This window comes from Eumetopias jubatus, unplaced genomic scaffold, assembly GCF_037043125.1.
Source record: "Eumetopias jubatus isolate StellerSeaLion01/CBP00866 unplaced genomic scaffold, mEumJub1_p1.0 scaffold_3, whole genome shotgun sequence".
Lineage (NCBI taxonomy): Eukaryota > Metazoa > Chordata > Mammalia > Carnivora > Otariidae > Eumetopias > Eumetopias jubatus.
This window is the reverse complement of record NW_028274809.1, coordinates 91,315,044-91,324,047: the sequence shown is the minus strand read 5'-3', so window position 1 is coordinate 91,324,047 and position 9,004 is coordinate 91,315,044. Positions and strand designations below refer to the sequence as shown.

Below are 9,004 nucleotides of genomic sequence, written 5' to 3'. Positions count from 1 at the left end.
GAGATCCTAGATATAAACTCATATGGCCAATTAACATATGGCAATAGAGGCAAGAATATACAAAGGGGGAAAGAACAGTCTCTTTGTTAAATGGTGTTGGTAAAACTGGACAGCTACATACAAATGAATGAAACCAGACTACTTTTGTACTCCATATACAAAATAAATTCAAGATGGATTAAAGACCTAAGTCTGAGATCCAAACACACAAAACACCCAGAAGGTACATCAATAAACTCTTTGTAAGGGGCACCTGGGGGCTCCTAAGTGACTGCCTTCAGCTCAGGTCATGAACCTGCAATCCTGGAATGGAGGCTGGCGTGGGGCTCCCTGCTCAGTGGGGAGTCTGCTTCTCCCTTGGACCCTCCCCCATCTAGAGCTCGCACTCTTTCAATCAAATAAAATCTTAAAAAAAAAATAAATAAGCTCTATGATCTTAACATAAATGCGCCTGACTGGACTGAACTGATGCCCTCAGTTTCCACAGGCTTGCGATGACGACTTAGGTGCTTATTTTCCCCACGGGGTTGTGGTGTTTGGGGTCTTTTTGTCCAGACTCCTGGGCCTGCTTTAGGATTTTGTGATGTACCAACACAGTGGCCAGAAGCGGCACTGGACTTTCACCAGTGAGGGGCAGCTGGCACGACTGTGGGCCAACACCAACTGCAAATTCAAATGCAAAGTGCTGGCCAATGGGAAGTTTCTTCCAAATGATCCAGTCTTCCTTGAGCCTCATGAAGAAATGATGCTTTGCAAATACTATGAGAAGAGATTATTAGAATTCTATTCTGTGTTTAAGCCAGCAATGCCAAGGTCTGTTGTGGGTACAGCTTGTATGTATTTCAAGCGTTTTTATCTTCATGATTCAGTAATAGAATATCACCCCTGGATAATAATGCTAGCTTGTGAATTTTGGCCTGCAAAGTAGATGAATTCAATGTATCTAGTCCACAGTTCGCTGGAAATCTGTGGGAGAGTCCTCTTGGGCAAGAAGAGGCACTTGAACAGATTTTGGCATATGAACTACTTCTTATACAGCAACTTAATTTCTACCTTATTGTCCACAATCCTTATAGACCCTTTGAGGGCTTTCTCACTGATTTAAAGACTCACTATCCCATGACGGAGAATCCAGAGATGTTGAGGAAAATAGCTGATGACTTTCTTAATAGAATTGCATTGAGGGATGCTTACCTTTTATACACACCTTCCCAAATTGTCCTGACTGCCATTTTATCTAGTGCATCTCGAGCAGGAATTACTATGGAGAGTTATTTGTCAGAAAGTCTGATGGTGAAAGAGAACAGAACTTGCTTGTCACAGTTACTAGATATAATGAAAAGTATGAGAAACTTGGTAAAAAATATGAGCTACCCAGATCTGAAGAAGTTGCTGTTCTGAAACAGAAGCTGGAGAGATGTCACTCTGCTGAGCTTGCCCTTAACATAATTACGAAGAAGAGGAGAGGCTATGAAGATGATGATTAGGTCTCAAAGAAACCCAAGCATGAAGAGGAAGAATGGACTGACGATGACCTGGTAGATTGTCTCTAACCATTTGAAACTGACTTTCCAATGCTACCAATCAACAGAAGGATGAAGCATATCTGGCATTTAACTTTATTGAAAAATGAAATAATATGAAAGCATCAAGTATATTAAACTTTTCTATGTTATTTTTTTCCTTTCAGGATAGCTTTATGTTAAATAAAACCTCTGAAAGGAGCCAGAATAGCACCTGGTTTAAATCATCTTGCCCCATCATGACTAATATCAAATCAGTCTACAGTAGTCAAAGCTATAATTTATATGCCTATATTGTTTTCAACAAATTAAAAGAAGCAAACCTGTTTTTTAGGGGGAAAAAAGCACAAAGAAAGGTCACAAAAAATAAAAACGAGTAATCAGCTTTAAATACGCTAGAGAATGTTTTTTTGCCCTCTAGAAACCTTTATAAATGCCTTCTTAAATGTCACCGTGATATACTTAGCTTTCTTGTATGTAACTACTGAACTACAAAATGCACTTCAACTGTCAAGTGCTTTAACTGAAATTGAAAGCCAGTTACCCAGGGTAATCATAATCAGTATTTGTTGTCCTCAATTAGTTACCTGAAAACATTACCAAATAAGTTCTGAAGAAGAAATCAAATACGTAGTCTTGAATATTGGTCTAGATAAAAACCTGGTATAGGTCAGTAGATAGTTTTGAAACTGAACATACCATTTGTTACTAACACATTACTCAGGTGAATCCATATAAACAGGTGTTATAGCTACTGAGAACTTTTCAAATTAAATATGTTCAAGAATTTTAATTCAAATTGAAGTGAGTTGATATAAAATGTAACTGCAGAGTATGGTACTAAAATACTTGGATATGATCCTGGCTGCCTATTTCACTTCCGTGACTCTGGTCAAGTTCTAAAGCTCTCTGTGCCAATTTCCCAAGGAGCAAATGGGGAAAATAATGCCCACTTTTCCTAGGATTAATGGGAACAGGGCTTACATACACTAAGTGTTCAACATATTAATAGCAAAAAAATAAGCTCTTTGTCATTGGTTTTAGCAATATTTTTTGGATCTTTCTACTGAGGGAAGGACAACAACATCAAAAACAGAAAATAGGGTCTACATCAAACTAAGCTTTTGCACAGCAAAGGAAACCATTAATATATCAAATAAAGGAACACTCTGAAAGGGAGAATATATTTGCAAATGAGATATCTGATAAGGAGTTAATAACAAAAATATATAAGGGACTTCTACAACTACACACTAAAAAATAATCCCATTAAAAAATTGGCACAGGACCTAAATAGCCTTTTTTCCCCCCCAAAGAAAACATACAGGTGGTCACAGACATATAAAAAGATGTTCAACATCACTTGTCATTGGGGAAATGCAAATCAAAACCACGATGAGATATCACCTCATACCTGTCAGAATGGCTAGCATCAAAGAGACAAGAAATAACAAATGTCAGCAAGGATGTGGAGGAAAGCTAACCCTCATACACTGTTGGTGGATTGTGATCGGTGTAGCCACTGTGGGAAACCTTATGGAGGTTTCTCAAAAATTAAAAATAGAGGGCGCCTGGGTGACTTAGCTGGGTAAGTGCTTTCCTTCGGCTCAGGTCATGATCCCAGAGTCCTGGGATTGAGTTCCACATTGGACTCTCTGCTCAAGCGGGGAGTCTGCTTCTCTCACTCTGTGTTCTCCTTCTCTCTCAAATAAATAAAATCTTTAAAAAAATTAAATATAGAAATACCAAAATCCAGAAATTCCACTTCTGGGTATTTACCTGAAGAAAATGTAAACACTAATTCAAAAAGACATTTATTGTAGCATTATTTACAATAGCCAAGATATGGAAACAACTTAAGTGTCCACTGGGAGATGAATGGATAAAGAAGATATGGTATATACGTACATAGGGATATACAATGGAGTGTTACTCAGATATAAAAGAATAAAATCTTATTTGCTATAACATGGATGGACCTAGAGGGTATTATGTTAGGTTAAATAAGTCAGAGAAAGACAAATACTATATATGATTTCATTTACATGTGGAATTTAAAAATCCAAACAAATTAATAAAACAAAACTGAAACAGCCTCAAATACCGTTTGCCAGAGGGGAGGAGGTGGGGGAGATGGGTTAAATAGGTGAAGGGAATTGAGAGGTACAAACTTCCAGATAAAATAAGTCACAGGGATATAGAGTACAACATAGAAAATGTTGTCTATAATATTGAATAACTATGTATAGTGACAGACGGTGACTAGACTTTTCATGTTGATCGTTTTGTAATATATATAAATGTCAAATCACTATGTTGTATATCTGAAACCAATATAATATTGTATGTCAACTATACTTAAATTTTAAAAATTAAATTCCTAATGCTTCCAGAGACTGTGGACATCCATACCACTGATGCAAGAAGTATTTTCATCTTTTTTTATTCATGTTGATTTTATTCATGTAAGTAGTTTATTTATTTTTCTTTCTTTTTAAAAATTATATTTGAGAGAGAGAGAGAGCACATGAGCAGGGGAGAGGGACAGAAGGAGACGAACAGTGGGAGAGGGAGAAGCAGACTCCCCGCTGAGCAGGGAGCCTGATGAGGGGCTCAATCCCAGGACCCTGAGATCACAACCTGAGCCGAAGGCTGATGCTTAACCATCTGAGCCACCCAGGCACCACTTCATTTGTATTTAGGTTTTCAATTTTTTCCCAGTGATTATCGGGAATATATTATAAGAAAAGAAAATGTAGTCATTATCAAACATTGAGTTATGCATTAGGATTTTTTTTTATAAGACATAGGTATTCACTAAAAAATGTACTACTTTAAAATGGTAAAGCCAGTCATATTATTTTAGTTTCAGTAAATTTAATTTACTTAATTCAAAAGGAGAGGTCTTCTCCCTTTTGTTACTGACAACCCAATTGTGTGGGCAGCAACCAAAGGGCTCAGTTTTACAAACCTGCATTACCTTGTCCTTCTCTCAAACAGCAAAGGCCAAGTAATGTGATTTTGGCCAAGTAAATATAAGTACAAGTAGCTGACAGATCTCCCTGGAAATCTCCTTTCAAGTGAGTAGAGTCAGCATATTCATGCCCTTTTACCCTTTACCATCTCCTTTCCTTCGGCCTGGTGAGAGTATGAGAGCTGATGCTGGAACAGCCAGCTTAAGACCATTAATGAAAAGCCAAGAAAAGTCTCAGAAACCTGGACTCGGATACCTTTTAGCAGCGGGTGCAATGCCCGCAAATACCTGCCTTCAGACTTACTGGGTGAGTGGACTATAAATCCCCAATGTAAGTTATAGGACACCATGGGCAAATTCTATCTCCAACAGTTAAAGGGCTACAGGGAAAAATAAATAAAAAGGAAGCAAATTATGTGTATTTTAGGAGGTGGAGTATAAGAAATGATCATTTTTAAGGACTATTTTCAAGTCTGCTTTTCTGTACTTATAGGTGATTGGCAAGATTTCATCTTCCCGTAAGGTATTCAATCCTAAGAGAAGCTTGTAGCATTCTCGTCCCTTTCACCTATTCTTTAACAAAGAGGTCTTCCCTCAGGGAACTATTTCTGAGCTCTCACTCATAGGTAATTGAGAGACTGTCTCCAAATTCTTTTTTAGTTCCTTTCCCTAATTTCTGATTCTTTTTCTTCAATACCCCATTACTTTCCTTCTCACCCTACTCCTCTCCTTTGCTTTTATCTCTTAGCTTTTCTTTACCTCTATTTTGTCCTTTTTCCCCTTTTTATGCATTTTTAAATATATATTGCAATTCTGAAAAATCAGTTATTTTATTCTTTCTCCCACCATTCCAAATGTTTAAGCGACTGAAACTATGGGAAATATTAAAAAGTCATTTTAGTAAGCAAATATAATGACTAATACTGTCAGTGGACTGGCTATACACACACACCCATAATTCATGTATAAACAAATATACATGTATATCTACACATTATATATACTGGTTGGTGTTCTTTAGAGAGAGCTTTGTTACGAAATGGTAACATATCACTGCAAAAAAGAAAAAGTTCTCTTGGTACTTCTTGATCTCAGTGGTTTTCATAGCATGACATAGTACTTGTTGGTATACAATGTCAGTGTGTATGCATGTACTACACGCACTTAAAAAATTTTATTCCAGAGCAGATTTAAAGCAACTTCCCCATTTCTTATACTAAACATGATGTTAGTCTTAAAGGTGCTTGCTCACTTTAAAATTATTTCTCTAATTCTTTAATGAACTTGATTTTGGAGCTTTCCCCCACAATTTCTACCTCCAGTTCTCACCCAATTTGAAAGCAAAGTACATATGAATTGGAATAGCCATTCACCATCTTTACAATGATTTGTGTCATAAATCGATCTTGCCACAAAATCATCTCTTTAGGTAAATCTGATAACAGTGACTGCAAATTATTTTACTTATTTATAGCTTCAAAATCCTTTACCAGGTTTTAAAGATAATTCATGGTTTATTACCTTAGGGTCATTTCATGACAGCAACTGTGGTTTTCAGAACATAAAAATGCCACACAGTAACTAAATGAATATAGAACAGGTGCCTCAACAGAAAGAAATGAAGTTTGGTTCTAACAGCCTTGCATTCTGAAGAAAAAATGGGCAAGAAAATAAATCGAACTGAAAAGGTGATGTAAGCTGTAGGTGGAAGACTACTACTTCATTAACTTAGCAAAAGATTTTGACCCTTCACAATACCTGTAATAGTTTAGCTGTGTAAGGTGTTTGGTCTCTTTCATTCGAAAACCATTTTCCAACAGATTTCTGGAAATAGCTTAACACCACCAAGTTATTCTGTTGTGACATCTGGAACTGGCAGTGTGATGAAAATACCAAAAGTGGACATGTAATACATGGAATATTTTACATATTTGCCTCAGTGTGACGAAAATGCCAAGAGTGGACATGTAACACATGTAATACTTTACATATTTGCCTCAGCCAAATATGAAAAGAGGCCAAAACAGCAGTAAACTCTTAATCCCATCTGTGCTGGAGCCTGTCACTCTCTTCTAAGTAGACTTCTGTGGGTGTCACCATTCCCAGGAGGTCTCATTGCAACTTCCTATTATCTCCACCCAAATACCCCACCTAAAAAGGCACACAGAAAGGGGCCATCCGATCGTGCTCATTCTCATTGTCAAGAGGAAACATAGAATTCTAAAGGCTTTTTTTTTCAGCCTGGGTAGCACGTGGGAGCCATGAGAAATCCAACGAAAATCTGTTATCAATCAGTTGGCTCTGGGCATTGGTCCAAGCCTTCCGTACTCTTCAACCATTTTATCCTCTCAACATTGGTTTCCTCATTTTTTTTTTTTTTTCATTTTATAGGTTAAGTAAACCAAGGCAGAGAAATTGTTAAGGTCACACAGTGGGTAGTGGAGCTAGAATGTGAATCTGCATGATTCCAGAGTGCTCTTCTGAACAGTTACCAATACTGCTTTAAGAAAGAAACAAACCAGCCTTAAATATGGCTTCCCAAACTGAACCTTGAAATTCAGCGTGTTACGTGCCCATTTGTTCAGCTCCTCCCCCTCAGTCATTTTAACACCAGCAAACACTGCCGGGCTGAGTGATCCTTTAAACAAGACACACTGAAAGAGTATATAGATTTCAAAGCAGCCTGAAAGCCCTGAGGTTTCCTTTTTTTTTTTTTTTTTGAAGGGTATTCCTTAGGAGGCTAATCCTTTGCCAGTCCTACAGGACAATTAGAACTTGTCAGTTGAAGGCTCAGCGTTACTCTCCCCCTTTAACCTCATGGCATTTGCATTTCCTTATCGCAATGCACAGGCAGCTACTGACCTGATTATTAAACAGGGACTTCATCAGCGGCTTCTGCCCATGCAGGCGCTCTAATCTCTACCAACCAGTTCAGCCCTGCTACTTTCTGGGGTGATGAGGTGATGCCAAGTTTCCCTATGCCATTGTGCTTTTTGTCTTCTGCCTCTTAACTTCTTCCCTGCTACCACAGAGGCTTTAACTATGTTCTCTTCTTACTTAGAAATTTTGATTCAGTGTGCTTTTTCTGACCTAGACCCTGAAGGCAGTGACCCTGCAGCCTTGTACTCTCCTTTATGCTCCAGGTATCCAGGCTTATGAAGTAATATTAAACTTGCTAAAACAAAACTATCTGGCCTTCATAGCCTGCAGTAGCCTCTCTGGATTTGGCAGGGGCTTCCAAAATCCTTCTGCAGAGGAGGAGGAGGATGCAAGAGTAAAATTAATCATAACATCTTTGTTTCTTCTCCTACATTCTGGGTCATCAAATCTAGAAAGTGATAGAGCCGTCTATCCATCTAGGCCATAGAGATTATTAGTAAATTCTGACCTACTAGAAAGGAACCCATTTATAATAACCCGGAAATAGCAAATTAAACAGGCTGCTAAATTTAATCAGATAACAGGAACTCACTCAAATAACTGCTTGGCCTCTTCTAACTAATTTGCCCGTTTATTAAGGAATTATGAAAACTATTTTGCACATTAGTTGACTAAACTTGGGGACCAGATGCCTGATGCTTCCATTTCAGATGGCAACCCCTCACATGCTCTCTAAAAAAAAATAAGAAAAGGAACTGGAATCATTTTAAAGAAAGAGCTAACCAACTGAGGCTAGAAAGTCAGTTTTGTGTCTGTAAATTCATATATTCAGAGGAACCAAGAAACCATGAAATTTGCTTCCATGAGATTTTGCCAGATGCATTATACTTGGGCAATGAAACTGTTTATCTTCAGAAAAGCTTGTGAGCTGAGATGAGAATACATGTCTGTAAGATTGTGTCACATTAAGACACCTGTCTATAAATGCCTTTAAAAGTGTTGATAGAGTGTGATCTGAATATTTGGTCTTATAAAAAATATGAAATGTGAGTTCTTGGATAGTCTCTTAATACGGGACATGGAATGAGACAGGAGGGTCTCAAGTTACTGCCCCTGAGAGGAAGTTAGTGGGTTATATAGGAAGGGTTTTGTTGCCAGTGTACTAGTGGTAAGGAGCTGGTTATGTTATATTATCTATACTTGATTTTAAAATACCTCAGCACAGACAATGTGTGTGTGTTGTTTTTAATCTATAACTTAGGGGCACTGGGTGAACATTTCAAATTCCTTGACTGGACTATACCAGCCTGTAACCATTCGAGTTTCTAGTCAAGAAGCTTTGTGTTTTTATCCCCAATCAACATCAGGGCCCTTAAAAGCTAACATATTGGATGATAAAATGTGTTTTCATGAGTGAACTAAGTGGCATTTAAGATGGGTGTGGAGTTATTGTTCATGGTGACATGTTTTACTCCAACACGTTTGTAAGAACAGATATAAGATTCAACATACCCAATTGGCTCAGTCCTACAGGATATAATCTTAGATTTAAGATTCTGAAATTAGATTTATATTTTACCACTGTATTAGCATTCTCCAGAGAAATAGAACCAATAGGATATTAAAT

At 37.6% G+C, this 9,004-nt stretch overlaps 1 pseudogene; it reads left to right on the top strand.

The window, feature by feature from the left end:
- The first annotated feature begins 583 nt into the window (after nucleotides 1-583).
- Nucleotides 584-1,553, top strand: LOC114207337 (cyclin-H pseudogene; annotated as a pseudogene).
- Nucleotides 1,554-9,004: the final 7,451 nt, after the last annotated feature.